Source organism: Ochotona princeps, chromosome 13 (genome assembly GCF_030435755.1).
Source record: "Ochotona princeps isolate mOchPri1 chromosome 13, mOchPri1.hap1, whole genome shotgun sequence".
NCBI classification, from domain to species: domain Eukaryota; kingdom Metazoa; phylum Chordata; class Mammalia; order Lagomorpha; family Ochotonidae; genus Ochotona; species Ochotona princeps.
The window spans coordinates 48,520,610-48,535,897 of record NC_080844.1 but is presented as its reverse complement, the minus strand read 5'-3'; the positions used below and the strand labels follow the sequence as shown (position 1 = coordinate 48,535,897).

At 54.1% G+C, this 15,288-nt stretch overlaps 1 protein-coding gene across 4 annotated transcripts in view; it reads left to right on the top strand.

The window, feature by feature from the left end:
* SH3PXD2A (SH3 and PX domains 2A) overlaps positions 1-15,288 on the top strand; it is a 199,755-nt gene that overhangs the window by 92,823 nt on the left and 91,644 nt on the right. The gene's annotated exons all lie outside the window — the stretch shown is intronic.

Here is a 15,288-nt window from a genome sequence, read left to right as displayed (position 1 = left end):
CCACCTGGGAAACTGGGTTCACACAAAGGCATATTCCTGAAGCCTTTGGTACAAAGGCAGTTCTTTGAGATAAATCACATTATCTTTGAGGGCTCCCTGAATGTTACTGTGTTTGGAAGAAGCCTGTGATAAGTTCTGTTGTTAAGCAGGGAACTTTTATTAAAAGTTGCCTATTGCTTTTTTTGTTTATTTGAGAGAGAACCCTTATTTCCTGGTTGACTCATAAAATGCCTTCAGTGGCTAGGACCTGGCTGGGCCACAGCTGGGAGCTAGAAGCTCTGTCCAGGCCTCCCCCGTGGATGGCAGGAGCCAGCTGAGCCGTTGCCACTGCCTCCTAGTGTGCATGTTGGCAGGAAGCTGGAGTCAGGAGCAGGAACTAGCTATCAAATCCAGGCATTCTGATAAGGAATGTTGGCTTCCTAATGGGCATCTTAATTCCTAGGCTAAGTGTCTACCCCAGAGCTCTTACAAAAGCAGTTCTTGGGCCCAGCGCGATAGCATAGTGGCTAAAGTCCTCGCCTTGCACGCACCAGGATCCCATATGGGCGCCAGTTCTAATCCTGGCATCCCTGCTTCCCATCCAGCTCCCTGCCTGTGGCCTGGGAAAGCAGTCAAGGACGGCCCAAAGCCTTGGGACCCTGTACCCATGTGGGAGACCTGGAAGAGCTCCAGGCTCCTGGCTTTGGATTGGCGCAGCTCCAGCCGTTGCGACCACTTGGGGAGTAAACCATCGGAGGGAAGATCTTCCTCTCTGTCTCTCCTCCTCTCTGTATATCTGCCTTTTCTAATAAAAATAAATAAATCTTTAAAAAAAGCAGTTTTTTCCCTGGCTTACATATGTTTTTGTGCTTTGAAGATTCTTTCAAGTTTTCCAGAAACAAGGCATATCTGGAGCTTGGAGACCAGGCAATCACCTTAACACCAACAGGAGCAGCATTGTCAGGGACTGTGAGGAGTCAGGTTTTGCCGTGTTTGCTAACTAAATTATCTTACCATGGTTTCCTGGATGCCAGCAGGAAGCCCAAAACTCCTGGGTCGGAGATGAGACTGTACGGCCACACAGCAACAGCATTATCCTGGATACATTTCCTGCAGTTCCCATTGGCACCGGATCCTGATCAGGTGACACTATGCACTCGTGAATGCCTGCACATGCAGGGGCTCAATGGTTGACAGGAGCCCAGATCCTAGGGAGTCACATCTTTCAGTATAGGCAGTAAGCAAACCTCGATTGTCCAAGGCTGTGGACAAGCCTGCTGTTTACACCTGAGCGAGACACCATCCCCATCCTCTAAGGCTCTATGCACGCACCTCGAAAACACAATTGAAGCACAAGGAAGTTAGTGCCTTGCTTACAAGTCATGCACAAATACAAGAGTCCCAGAGAGACTTGTCTTCACCTGTATCTTTTACATTCTGGTGTCTACAGCTTTTTGAAAGGAGAGGATGGAAATGAGCTCGTTTAGGATATTGGGTCAAGCATGGTAAGGTCAGCTGCTTCTCTGGGTAACCCACTGTTTACATGGAACTTTCTGGCTTGTTTTAAAAGACTATTGTGGAAAATCCATCTCCTGTTACCCATCCTGAGATTGGAGTAGATTTCCTGTGTATCCTGAGTTTGCTGGCCAGAGGCAGATCACTGGGAGGAAATGGTCATTGCAGAGTGAAGGGGAGGGCTACTGCTGATGCAAAAAGCAAGCAGCTGCTGCCAGAGACCAGGGGGCTTCAGAAGCCTGGTGGTGTTGCGGAAAGAGCAGAACTCGCTCTGCTGAGGCTGGGCAAGGCTCCTTCCAGCTCACCAGTCATCCAAGTCCATGCCAGGCTTCCCAAAGACCCACTTCGCCTTCTTAGTGGAGTCAACCCCATCCGTCACTGTCTATATGCCTGGGGTTGATGAATCATGGGGAAGCAGAGAAAAGTGAGCAACATTGAGGCAGGCGCTGCTGGCCCGCAGACAGGCCTCCTAGCTTATTCAGGCATATTTTTTGTGTGTGTGCCAGCTCACCAGCTTGTGACATGGCCCCCAAAAAAGTGGCAGGCAGTTTGGAGACCTGGTGCAGGTGGGTGCTGGGTAAAGTGTAAGCGCATTCTCTGGGACCTTCCTCTCTCTGCCCTCGGAGCCCCACCAGCAGATCCGGTGTTTGTTCCAGCCCAGGAGGAAGAAGGGGGAAGGGATGTCCCCATTCAGAGCTGGCAAGCAGCATGAGGGAGAACCTGCCATGGCTGTGGCTCCAGGCACCTCTGAGCCTCTCCCTGGGCATCTGATGGGAAGGCTGCTCCAAGGGTCCTGGAAGTGGTGAGGGAAGCCGTAGCTAGGACATGCTACCAGGAGGACTAGGGCTGTGGGGAGCTGGGAGGTGTCTGAGCCCCACCTGAGAGACAAAGCCATGCCCATGAAGAAGGAGCAGCTGCTGGGAATGCCAGGACAGGGACCACGCCTGAGGTTCAGCAATGGCCCTCCTTCCGCTTCCTCCTCATGAAGTGCAAGGCCCTCTCTGGCTGTAAGCCCTGCTCCTTGCCCCCAGACTCAGTCTTGGCTCTGTAATTTGAGTTGCAGCTCTCAGGGCCTGCTGTCAGCAGCCAGCTGCAAATACATCAGTGTGTGGGCTGAGTCCATTCATGCCAGCCATGGGGGTACCTGGAGCACTTCGCCAGCACCTGGCTGTCTGTACTGCAGACACGCAGGACCAGGGTGCCAATGTTGGCCAGTGTACCTTCCAAAGGGGGGAACTGGCAGAGAAAGGAACACACAAGCCACTTCCAGGAGCAATGAAGCGCCAGGAAGAAAGCTGACCAGGTTGGGTGGCAGTGACGGCAGCTCAGGGCATCTGGGGCACATGGTCATGAGGGCCTACCTGCTGAGCTGAGTCTGCACTAGCCTGGGAAGATCAGGGTCCTGGGTGGCAGGGTGCCCAACATGTACGGGAGGCCAGTGGCCACAGAGAGGTGCAAGAGGGAAAATGCTACTATCTGACCCAGACTCACAGCCTCCACCACCTGCAGCCTTGCCCATTCTGTGGGTTAACCATGGCCTGAGGCAGTGAGTGCACAGATGGGCGTGTGTGCCAGCTGCAGAGTGCAGGGGCCACAGCTGCCAGCCTGCCTCTGCTCCTTGCTGCTTGACCATGGGATGTGAATGTGGGGGGTTCTCCTCCCCAACCCCCTGATGCCAAGTCATTCATCCCCTCTACAATTTGGCCGGTGCCGCTTCACTTCCTGCTGTTTATGCCCGCCGTACCTATGGGAGCTCTATAGTTGATGACCCAGATGACCGGCAGGTTTGGGGCGTGCTGGGCAGCCACAGCCCAGTAGCCTGACTGCATGGCTAGGTTACCAGGTGCCTGGCTATCAGCCCAAGTTCCACCAAGTCCCACTGAGAGGAACGAGCTTTGTCAAGGCTGGTTGCGAAGGCAACACCTCTGGCATCCTTCTGCTTTGGAAAGTGACTGTGGATCTAGCCCTAACCCCTTCCTGCCTGTCCTTCCCATGTCCCAAGACCTGGCAAAGAGCCAGGCTATATCATGATAATTTACTGTGTCTTCCTTACCTAGGGATAATTCTAGAAGGGAATTAACCTGCAGAACACCTACCTGACCCCTTGGCCTTGAATGGGACATCTATACCCTTGGCTGTGTCCCAGAGACATTACTGAGTAGGGCTGAGGTCATGGCTTTGCATCATCTCCATCGGTCTACATTGCACAGTTGGCGGGGAGCATGTCCTGGCCCAGGTTGGTGCTGCATGCTCACCGTGGCACAGAACTAAAGAGTCTGAGCTTATTAATAAGCCCTCTGTGTGTGTGTGTGTGTGTGTGTGTGTGTGTGTGTGTGTGTGTGGTAGGGGGGACTGGTAACTGTACTTGTCAGGCAAGTGACAGGTGTGACTGCAGCTCTGTGATGCTCCTGACCCACCCCTCCCCCATTCCTGCCTCTTCCCCTGGAAAGAAATTGCTTCCTTGTCTGGTGTCCAGTGTCCTTCCACGAGACCACATCCTCTCTCTCCGGGTGCCCGTCCCTGGGAGTGGTGTTGTCAGCAGTTCACACTCGAGTGAGATGACTGACAGTTCGGCTCATGAGCCCAGGGTACCTGGTGGAAGCACAGAAACAGCAGAAACAGGAAAAGCAAGATGGTGGTGCCCCGTGGGGCCTGGTGCAGGTGTGCCATGTGGGACCACCTGCAGGGGAGGTGATTAGACTGCTGTGCTGCAAGGATCTCTCAGGGTTGGGAGCTGGAGGCCTGAGGCCTGTGAGAGGTGAGGGGCCAGGAACCCTGGAGCACAGCTGATGGGCTTACTTCAGGCACTGGGGTTACAATTGGCAGTGCCTAGGGCTCCTGTGTGGGTGGGTTGGGGGCAGCCTTGGCCAAGACAGCAGAACCAGCACCTCACAGGACTTTTCTCCCAGCTCCTGCCCTGAGAACGCTAGTCCTGTGGTGCCTGTTAAGGCTGCTTTGTGGCGTGCAGCCTCTCTCCCCAAGAGCCTCAGGCACCTGGCACTTGGGTTTCAAGGGCAGCAGCGGGGGCAGCAGGGGTAGGGGGAGGGAAAGAACACTGAGTGCCATTGAGGGCACTCAGCCCCGACTTAGGAGACAAGGGGCATGTGTGGCGAATCTCCACACTGGCCCCTGTAGCTTGCCAAGGTCACCCTCCCTGAACCCAGGCCCAGGATTCTGCCCTGACTGGGCCCAAGTTGGCTTGGGGATTCTCCCAGCGTGGAAGACTGACACAGCATTCATCTGGGGCTGCCTGGCATTGGGCAGACCCTGGGAATCCTGCCTCTTCCCGCACCTCCCCAGTTCTCAGGGCTGGCATTGGCTGGAGAGGCCTCAGATGCCAGGCCTCCAGACCACAGACTGCCCAGGGGGCCTGGTGTGGCCTGAAGATGGGTTCTGTTGGTCTGAATGCGCCTTCAGAAGGTGGTGAGCAGGGCAGCAGGCAGGGTTGGTAGGCCTGGCCCATCTCCTTCCTTCAGGGGCCAGGTGCTGTCCCCATGGGCTGCAACAGCCACAGTGAGGGAAAGGGGCTGTGTTTCTGTCTCTCCCAAGCCAGAGCATGGGGGCCCCTGTTCCACCACAGGGAGAGCCAAGCTGAGCAGATCTAGAATTTTCAGGATTGCACTGCCAAAGGGAGTGAATGACTGCTAAGCTTGGGGACCCCTGGGGTATTGGGGTTCTGAGCGTTGGCCTTGTTCACTGTCCAGCCTGTAATTGCACCATTGATAACCTGCAGCCCGTAACTGCCAGCACCAACCCCTCCAAACACATGCAGCCCTCCCTGGGCAGCCACCTGGAGCACAGCTTCTGCCATGTGCCTGCCCCATGTCATGTCCAGGTCAAGGCCCAGCCTCTTGCCCGGAACATTCTTGCCGTTTCGCCTTGCCTGGCCCCCAGCTGTGTGTCTCCATCACAGTAATACCCTGCTGCATGGGGCCCACACACCCTGGGACCTCTCTGTGTCCATCGCTGTCACATCCCAGCCCCAGTGCAGTAGCTGGTGCTGGAGAGGAAGTGAATGAGGGACACCTGCTGACTTGACTGGCGAGGTTGAGATAGGGTTGACCTGTTCCTCCTGGGAGGAACCAGGCCAAAGGAAAACACAGGTCTTGGTGTGGGGAGAGGAAGGTAGGCAGCTAAGTGAGTAAGAGCCTAGGTAGGCACTTGGAGTCTGTTTCACAAAGAGCCCAGGGCCTACTGCTGTGGCATAATGGGGAAGGTCTTTGTCTGCAATGCTGGCATCCCATGGGGGTGCTGGTTCAGGTCCCGGCTACTCCATTTCCTATCCAGGTCCCTGCTGATGTGCCTGGGAAAGTGGCAGAAGGTAACTGAACTTTGTAGTCCCCTGCTACCCATGTATGAGACCCAGAAGAAGCTCCTGGCTTCTGGCTTTAGATAAGCCCTGCTCCTGCCATTGCAGACATTTGGGGAATGAACCAATGGATGGAATTGCAAAAAGGAGAAATGGAGGGAAAAGCCAAGCATATCACATCACCATCCCTCCTTGGCTCTGTGACCTTGCATAAATCATCTGCTGTTTCTGACCTTTAGTTTACCCATCTGAAAAATGGGAACGATGACCACATCAGTTCCTATATCCTAGGCTGTAATGAAAATCAAATAACATGATAAACCTGAAGGACATAGCACATGCTTCAGCCCATTGAGTGCTCGCTGGATGCTACGGGTAGATGCCATGTTTTGTTAATGGAAGCATCACAGTATCCTTGAGCCAGCAAATGGATGTCTAATGTCAGCAGGAGGTGTCTGTGGGCTCAGCTCTGCCAACCAAGCAAGAGAGCCAAGCAACCCCTCATTCTGGGATGGCTATGTCTGTGGCTAGGGGCCCCTTTCCACGGTGGCCCTTGTGGCCAGCCCACTTCCTGTGCTTCAAGCATCAGAGGTGGTCAGGCGCCTTCCAGCAGTGTAGCTCAGAGCCAGGGCTTCAGCCTCTTCATCCTGTGGGGCCTCTCTGCTGTGTCCCTCCGAGCCCGGCCCTGCCCCAGGCAGTAGCTGCCAGGAAGCTCAGCCCAGGGTCCTCTGTCCCCTTTTCCTGAGGGCAGTTCCCCTGCAGGGGAGGGGCCAGCCTGCCTAGGCTGAATGGGGTGCTTTATTCCCAGCTCCCCCCAGGGGAGGCTGCTGGAGCCACCGCCCACCACGCCTTTTAACGCCCACGCAAGCCAGGCTGGCCTGGCGCTTAGACTTAACCACTCACAGGCCCCGCTCTGTCTGCATCCGGCTCCCCTGTGCCTGAACACCCAGGGTTTGTGTGTAACAGTTAGAGGGACGCCTGGGGTGAGGCTGGGTGACCACAGTCTTGGTTGCTGACTCAGCACGTGTCAGTCCTGGCCACTGGGCCAGGACTTACACCCACGCACACATGTTAGAGTCGTTGTGAACCAAAGCAGGAGCTGGGAGGGTCCTGTTAGGTCCTCAGAGAGGTGCTACCAAGGCAGAGCGTTCTGGGAGAAAAAACGGCCTGAGCCCAGGGGTGGGTAACCTCTCCTTGTGGCCAGCGACATTCACATTGAATGCTGCCAAGTGAGAGGTGCCGGCTGTGCCAAGGGCACAGGAGGAAGCCATGTGCCAGAAAAGAGGGTGGCCGGCACCCAGGCCCAGAGGTGGATAGAGTAGCTGTGTTTATGGTGGGAGCGATTCATTAGTTTGCTGCACCCCTACCCCTAGTTGCCCACAACAACTGATATCCTCCATTCAGGTCTCTGTGAGTGACAAGGGCCCAGATACTTGAACCATCACCTGCTGTTCCCAGGGCGCACAGCTGCAGGGAGCTGGAATCAGAAGCAGAGCTGAGCCTGGAACACAGGTCCTCTGATGTGGGCTGCAGGCATCCCAGAACAGTAGGCTGCTGCCCCAGATGCCGGCCCTCCGAAAGCAATTTGGGATTTCACTCTCAGTACTCTGGGCAGTCACTGAAAGGGTTAAGCAAAGGAAAGATTATGTTTTAAGAAAATCACTCTGGCTTCTGCAGAAAGCAGATCGAGAGAAAGGGCAGGGGCGGGATTGGGCACAAGACAGAAGATCACCACGGGCTCCCACATGCTGTCGGCCAGACGTCCGGTGGCTGGGAGTTGCCTGTCCCTATAACAGTCCTGCACCCATCAGTGTGTGCCTGTCCTGTGCCTGAGCCAGGTTCGGGCTGAAGTCCCATCTGATGACAGAGAAGACTAAATCAGGAGGGATGATGTGCCCAGGACACAGTGCTGTCAGACACTGCACCCACTAGATTCTGCCTTCTTTCCTACCTTCCCTCTGGACTCAGTGGCTGTGGCCATGGCAATGGCTAAGAAGGACAGTACTCTGTAAGCCCCCCACCCCCAGCCTCTGCTGAGCCACAGTTTGCTTCCTGAAGCCTGACCCCGGCTGCTGAGTACAGGAACCTACAGGCCAGACTCTGCCTATTCCATGCACCCCGCTTTCCCCCAAGCTGCAGCCGGTGGGTTGTGGTTTCCATTGCTGGTAAGACCCTGCAGATTGGTGCGAGGTCTTTATCCCAGAGTGCCCAAGAGGGGTGGGGCTGCACAGGGAGGAGGCTAACCTGAGTAAATCATCAGAGAAGCCTCCCAGGTGCCTGAGGTGGATGAGCCAGTTTGCTCAGCATTTTTACTGTGGGTTGGGCTCTGGGCTCAATGGCTTCAGACACTGGTTCATTGGCGCCTCACAGTAATCCTTGGAGAAAGACGATTCTGTCCTTATTTCACAGACTCAGAGAGGCTGTGACTTGTCCTGTGTCACACAGAGCAGTGGCAAAGCCAGATGTGCTAGGCAGAACTTTCCAGTGTTGGAGATGTAGATCTTCCTCACTCTAGCTTTAAAATGTAAAGGGGAAATGTACCTGAAAACCAGACCTTGCTGGATCAAGGTGACCCCCTCTTGTATTTGTTCAACTCAGCTTTGCTTTCTTTTCTGTAGACGTCATCATTGAATCTGCTTCCTCCCAGATGGTAAGAGACACAGAGGGGCTCTCTAGAAGCCAGGGACCATAGCCCCTGGAGAAAGTTTGTGACCACTGGAGAAAGAGAACACTCCTCTTAATTCTTGTTCCAGCTAAAGTCCCAGGCTGAGTCTCCCTGGACCATCTTGGGCTATGGGCCCATGGCTGGGCTATATTCACTGATGATGCCCTGGCTTTGGGATGGGGTCAGCTCCACTGAGAAGCACTTGGGGCCGAAAAGGAAGGAAGGAGGGAGTGACTCCAAAAGAAAATTGGGGCACTTCCTTTAAAGTAAAGGTGGTGAACATGACCCACCGATATCCACCCATCAAGCCAGAGACAGGCTGATGGAATGGGTCTCAAAGAGAGAGTGAGCTGCCACCCTTCCTTCGGTGGGTGTTCGTCCTCGAGCTTTCCCATGCTCAGTGCCTCTGGTCTCATTGCAGCCCCCTGGGAAGAGTGGGTAAGACCAGGAAATGCAGGTGAGAAGTAGGACTGGGCATCCGGGTATAATGTGAGGCAGACAAGGCTTCAGCTGGTGTGTCTATATCCCGGCTGCCATGGGCCAAGAGCAACCCTGCAGGGGAGCAGGTGGCCTGTAGCCTTCTAGCTGCAGCAGCAGGTAGCATAGGAGACAGTAACAAAATGACCAGGGTCATACCTACCAGCAGCTCTCTGCTTCACCTGATCAGGGAAAACCAAGGTGAAAATGTTATGGGGTGCAGATCACACCAAACAAGTCTAGGATGTATTAAGGAGTCTTTATTAACCAAGCTTGGTGATGGCAGGGCCCACTAAAAATTAGCAAATGAAAAGTCCAGTGTCAATCCAGTCTGAATGGAAACCCTGAGAGGAACAAATGATCATTACTGTGAAACCCGCCCACTAAACTGAAGACCTATATTCCAGCTTTCCCAGCGATATAAATTATCCTGAGACATGCAACAAACAACCTGAACACACAAAGCTGCAAACATTCACCTTTTCCTGGCTTCTCTGTCCATAATCAATTACTGCTAGGCCTCACCTCTGCTGGAACTCTTAAAAGTACATAATTGGAAATACAAAGCATCTTAGCATTAACATCTTCATTGAGTAGAGGGTGAGGAACACAGACACACAGGGGCCATGTGTGGGAGCTACCTGTCTTTGGAGTCTGTCTTTTGGAAGCAAGAGAGCAAACAGGTACTGGGGATGCCAGGAATAGGAGTGTCCGAGCGACGGAAGCACGTAACCAAGAGAGCGAGCCCCTCCCTATCGTGGGCCTTTATGGGGGCTTGTGAGGGGAGTGGATATGCAACAACGCAATACTGCCCCCTGTCCCAGGTACCAGGTGATGATAGGTGAGCTTCACAGTTGGGCAGAAAGGACCACATAGGTGGGAGATGTGTGACTTTCAAGCTTATGACCCTGAACTAACTGCCAAGACCACAGCCAAAGTCAGGAAACAGCTGGACATCAAGAGCAAGACTGGCTTCCAGGAAGTCAGAAGGGCTGACTTTGCTTCTATTTCTCGATTCTTCTCCCATTCTCAAGCGTTCTCTTGCATCAAGGTCTCTGTGCTCTGCTTCCTGCCCTAGCTAGACCTTGTTGCCGAGTGAGAAGCTGACAGGTACTCATTCTCAAGTGGGAGTGACTAAGGAGGCCCACTGTGCCATTCTTCAGGGAGAGGTTTATCCATCTGAACCAGAAACAAATCACAGATACTAAATCCTGGTTCTGCAGTCTCAGGTGTCAGAGAAGCAAGATGCAAGGTGGTTCATATTTAGAGTGTGCCAGGCCATCGCAAACCCTACAAGGCAGCCATCTGCTTTAAGCCATGAAAAGCCCAGATACCAGCCTGGGTTCCACCAGGAGCAGGGATTGGTATCAGCCTGCAGAATCAAACTGGTGGACAGTGGAGGGGTCGTTTGTGGTTTGCTTGTCCTGGTGAATAAAGCCCCATGCTCTGTTCTCTTTGCCTGCAGCAGTCCAAGGCTGTTTCTTTAAGAGCCTCTGCTCTCACTGGTTGGCCAGTCAAGGTGCTTGCACCACAGGCACTGTGGCTGGCTGGGTACACTTTTCACAGGGCCTAGGACAGATAATGGGTCTCAAACATTCAAGATAGGCTTTGTGGAGAAGGTAGCATGAAGCTTACACTGCTATACAGATAGGAGGGGAGTGGGCAGGAAGACCCAACGACACTTGAACTAAAACCACACTCATTTCTGTGGCTCCTAGGCACCGACACATCCTCTAACCATTTATCCATTTTAAAGGCAAAAAGACAGAGAGAGATTTGTCATCCAGTGCTTCACTCCCCAAATGCCTTCAACAGCCAGGACTGGGCCAGGCTGAATCCAGGAGCCCAGGAATTCAGTCTTTTTTTTTGGTTGTTGTTGCTGTAAAGATTTATTTATTTTTATTGGAAAAGCAGATATACGGAGAAGAGGCGAGACAGAGAGGAAGATCTTCTATCTGATGATTCACTCTCCAAGTGGCCGCATTGGCTGATGCTGCGCGAATCTGAAGCCAGGAGCCAGAAGCATCTTCCAGGTCTCCCACATGGGTGCAGGGTCCCAAGGTTTTGGTCTGTCCCTGACTGCTTTCCCAGGCCTCAAGCAGGGAGCTGGATGGGAAGCAGGGCTGCCAGGATTAGAACTGGTGCCCATATGGGATCCCGGCCCATGCCAAGATGAGGACTTTAGCTGCTAGGCTACTGCGCCGGGCCCGGGACTCAGTCTTGATCTCCCATGAGGGCAGCAGACACCCAAGTACTTGGGCCTCCCAGAGTGCACATTAGCAGGAATGTGGATTAGAAGCCAGGTTTTCTCAAACCCAGGCTCTCTGACATAGGATGCCAGCATCCTAGGTGGCACCTGGACTAAACCATGTGCCGCCCACACCAGGCTCTTTGCTGTTGTTACCCAGCATTCCAGTTCTTGCTGCCTTGGTGCCTTCACTGACGCAGGTCCCTCTGTACTGAGCCCTTTCTTCCTAGGGGTTGGCATGACTGACTGGCTCCTCCTAGTCTCACTCTAACAGTACCTCTGCACAGTACCCTGCTTTATTCTCTTTACAGAGGTGCCAGAAGACGTATGCAAGCGTACTTAAAAAGTCCATGGGATGGGGTCAGTTTTGTGGCCCACAGGTAAGGCAGTAGCTTGTGGCACCTGCATCCCATATCACAGTGCTGCATGGAGTCCCAGTGCCTCTGCTTCTGATCCAACTCCCTGCTAATGTGCCTGGGCCCAGGAGGCAGCTGGTGATAGCTCAAGTATTGAGTTCCTGGCACCACGAAGGAGGCCTAGGTGGAATTCCTGGTTCCTGGCTTTGGCTTGGCTTAGCACAGCTTTTATGGCCACTTGAAGAATGAACCTGCATATGGAAAGTTTCTCTCTCTCTCTTTCTCTCTCTCCCTCTCTCTCCTTCTCTCACTCTGCTCAAATACATAAACTTTTATTTTTAATGTCATGGGAAGTGCAGTTGTAAAGGTAGGCGTTTGGCCTAACAGTTGACATGTGTGTTTCTCACATTGGAGTGCGTGGGTCTGATTCCCAGCCCTGGCTTCTGACTTCAGCTTTCTGCCGGCAGAGATCTTGGTGGCTGCACTGATGGCTCAAGTCATTGAGCTCCTGCCTCCCGTGTGGGAGCTGTGCAGTGTGCTCCTGGCTCCCAGCACTGGCCATTCCTAGTCCCTGTTAGTGTGGGCGTATGAGGAGTAAACCAGGGTGTGGAAGCTCTCCTTCTTGCTCTCACTCTCTTGCTGTTTCTCAAAAAAAATACAAATTTTGCAATGGAATAAATATTTTGACATAAAAATAAATTGAAACCCCCACCTATCCCACAGCTGGAGTACAGACACCATGAGAGCTCAGACTTGCCTCCCTCATTTGACTTGTTCACTGCCACATGGCCAGACCTAGAACAGAGCCCAACACAGCAGGCCTTGGTCAAGACAGCAGGCTGGATGAATGGAAGGAGGAAGAATGGAAGATGGACAGGTGGATGGGTGGAAGAAGGAAGGAAGGAGGCAAGCAAGCAATGGGAGACCAACAAATAGCATTCCAGGTGGCAGGGAGGACAGGGACAAGGAAGCTGTCCAGGCATGCACAGACACGGTGTGCCTTGAAGGGGACAGGCTGCTGAGAGCGGATCAGCCTGTTCAGGCCCAAACGGGTTCCAAGGCTAGCCTCTTCATCTTCCCTGTAGCTGGCACTTTCTCATTACCCCCATACAAACAGGTGTTAGTCCATTTGTAAGGACAGATGCCCGGCTTGTGGAGGTGATACCCGCAGAACCTGTGACTGAGTCAGGTGTTTCTGCTCTTATTTGGCATGGATGGGAGTCCCTGTGGGTAGCCTCTTACAAGGAGGGTCCAAGAAGCAATGGCTGATCTGTGAGGTTGTTGGGGTGTACTGTTTCCTTCCTTTATGCAAACAAACCCTATGTCTTCATCATGGCCCTAAAGGCTTGCATGATCCCAACCTAAGAAACTCTGCTTTCATTGCTCACACTGCTCCACTCCCTCCCCCAAGCTCCAACGCCTCTTTCTGGCTGTGTGAGGTTGGAACGACCCTTCAACCCTCTGAGCTGTCACTTCCTGCCCCACCAAGTAGGCTTGGCCCAAGTGCCTGCACTGAGGGGGGGTCATAAGAACCAAGCGAACAAGCCAAATGAGAACCCTTAGTGTGTGCTGGGGTGTGGTGAACACTTTTCTCACACATCATATCTCTCTTCGGGCTGGGGCCAGTGGGGTAGGGATGTGGCCATGAGTGTATGCCCAGGTTCCAGGTGAGGAGACGGGGGCGCATGGAGGAAGGGCCTGCCTCTGGGCTGCACAGCCAGCCAGGCCCACATTATGGGGTTCTTAGGTGTAGGAAAAGGTGAGTCCCAATGACTTAGGGCTGTGGTTGCCCTGGGATACTCATACCTGGGCAGTGTCCAAATGGTGTTGGAGACTCACACATGTGCTGCCCAGGGGCCTTGACCTTGGGCCCCCCTCATTTAGAGCTCAGGGTCCATGCCTCCCAGCCTCCCCTGCCCCTCTCTGGCTCCTTGGCACCACTGGGGCCCTAGGTGTTCTGTAGCATCATTTGGTACCGGTTCTCTCTGCATCTGCACCAGGCTCAGGGTCTCCATCTACAGGAGGTTTCGCCTCTTGGTGGGGCTGGGAGGACCCCGCGCATCTCTCCATCTCCTTCCTTTCCTGCTTGTGCTCTCACGGGGTCCAAGGGCAGGTGTGTCGTGTTGGGAGGCCCAGGCCTCTGTTCCATCATGGGCCCCAGTCCCATCTATGGTCTCCCCTTTGGTTTTCTCTGTTTCTCACTGAGTCTCCTTGCTCCAGGGAGATACCCTGACTGCTGCTGTCACAGGGTCTGGGTAGTGTCCAGCCCCTAATGGACAGCTGGCCCTGATGGAAGGCCCAGAGCCCCAGCGCCAGGTCCGCCTGTCATTCTGTCAGTCCTGGGCATGTGACTCCTCACATTTGTTTTTACCCAGGGACCCCACAACCAGCCACCTATACTCCTGCAGCTTGCAGACAATAAAGCAGCCAGCAACTGAAACAGACACACAGGCACAGAGACAGGAATCCCGCGTCTGTGACATCTCCCCTCCCTCCAGAAGGGCGGCTGTGTGCTGAATCTTGATAAGTCATGTTTGATCTCCTCTCAGAAGGCACGCATGACGGGGCCTCTTTATCTTGATGACACGGTGCGGTCTGCACAGCCTCAGCTATCTGGCCAGGCATGGCCTGTGCACTGGCTTGCAGACAGCAAGGGAGGAAGGCAAGCTTGGGGAAGGTCTGGCAGAGGAAAGTGAATGAGTACACTGTACTCACTGAGCACCTGCTATACGCACAGCCTTGGGCTACCTGGAGCAGGTAAGGCAGATGGGGAAGGAGCTGTAGACCACCTACAGGGGGATAAGAGCCCCAGTGGGAAGCTGTTCCACAGGTGCAGGCCACTGGAGTCTCCCTGTGTGGCCGAAGTGGGGCTGGGACAGGCACCTGCAATGGCAGGGAGGTTGGGATGACCTCAGCAGCTGCGTTCAGGCACTTGTTTCCACTGCTGCCTTGGATGCCTGGGGCCCCTTCCTTGAAAGGCCCTTGGAGCAGCCTTGGGCTGCAGTGCTCTGGGGGAGCATCTTCAGAAGCAGCAGGGAGTTGGTGGATAACCCTTTCCCCCACTCCCACCCCCGGCCTCAGTTCAGACACCTCGGAGGTGTGTTCCGTCTCCCAGGCTGCCTGACAGTACTGAACTCCAGTTGCCCACGATGCTCACTCACTGTCTTTGTTAGACTTGCCTTCCTTGCCTTGGTTCCCTTTCCCCGGCCCCTGGGCTGCTTCTGGGCGAGCAGCAGAAATCTTTCTTGCTGCTGCTCGTGCACAGGACAGGGCCGTGCAGTCTGCATATTCACCTACAAAACTCCAGCTAGTTTGAGGGGAAAAAGACAGCGTGTGATTGTCTGACACATGGGACAGGGGCCAGGCCGAGCTGAGGTTCAGAAGCAGCAGCTGAAAAGAGGTGGGGGGAACCTGGGACTCCTCCCTTCTCCCCAGATTTTCCTATCATGCAATGATGACATTGGCCACCAGGGGCGCCAGGCTCACATCCTGCCAGTTTAGCCACCATAGGAAAAGGATGCCGCCCAGCCTCAGGTCCCCCACCCATCCCCCTAGCCAGTCACAGTGACTCTAACTGACTAGGATGCCTGATTTGTTACCAGATGGTGTGACTCACCTTACTGGTACTACAAGGGTTGGGAGTGTAGGACACCTGTCCTTCCCCCTCATCCCATCCCTGGGACAGCAAGTAGACAGGGACCACAAAGGCTGTGGTGGCCCTGGAAGAGCATTTCATCAC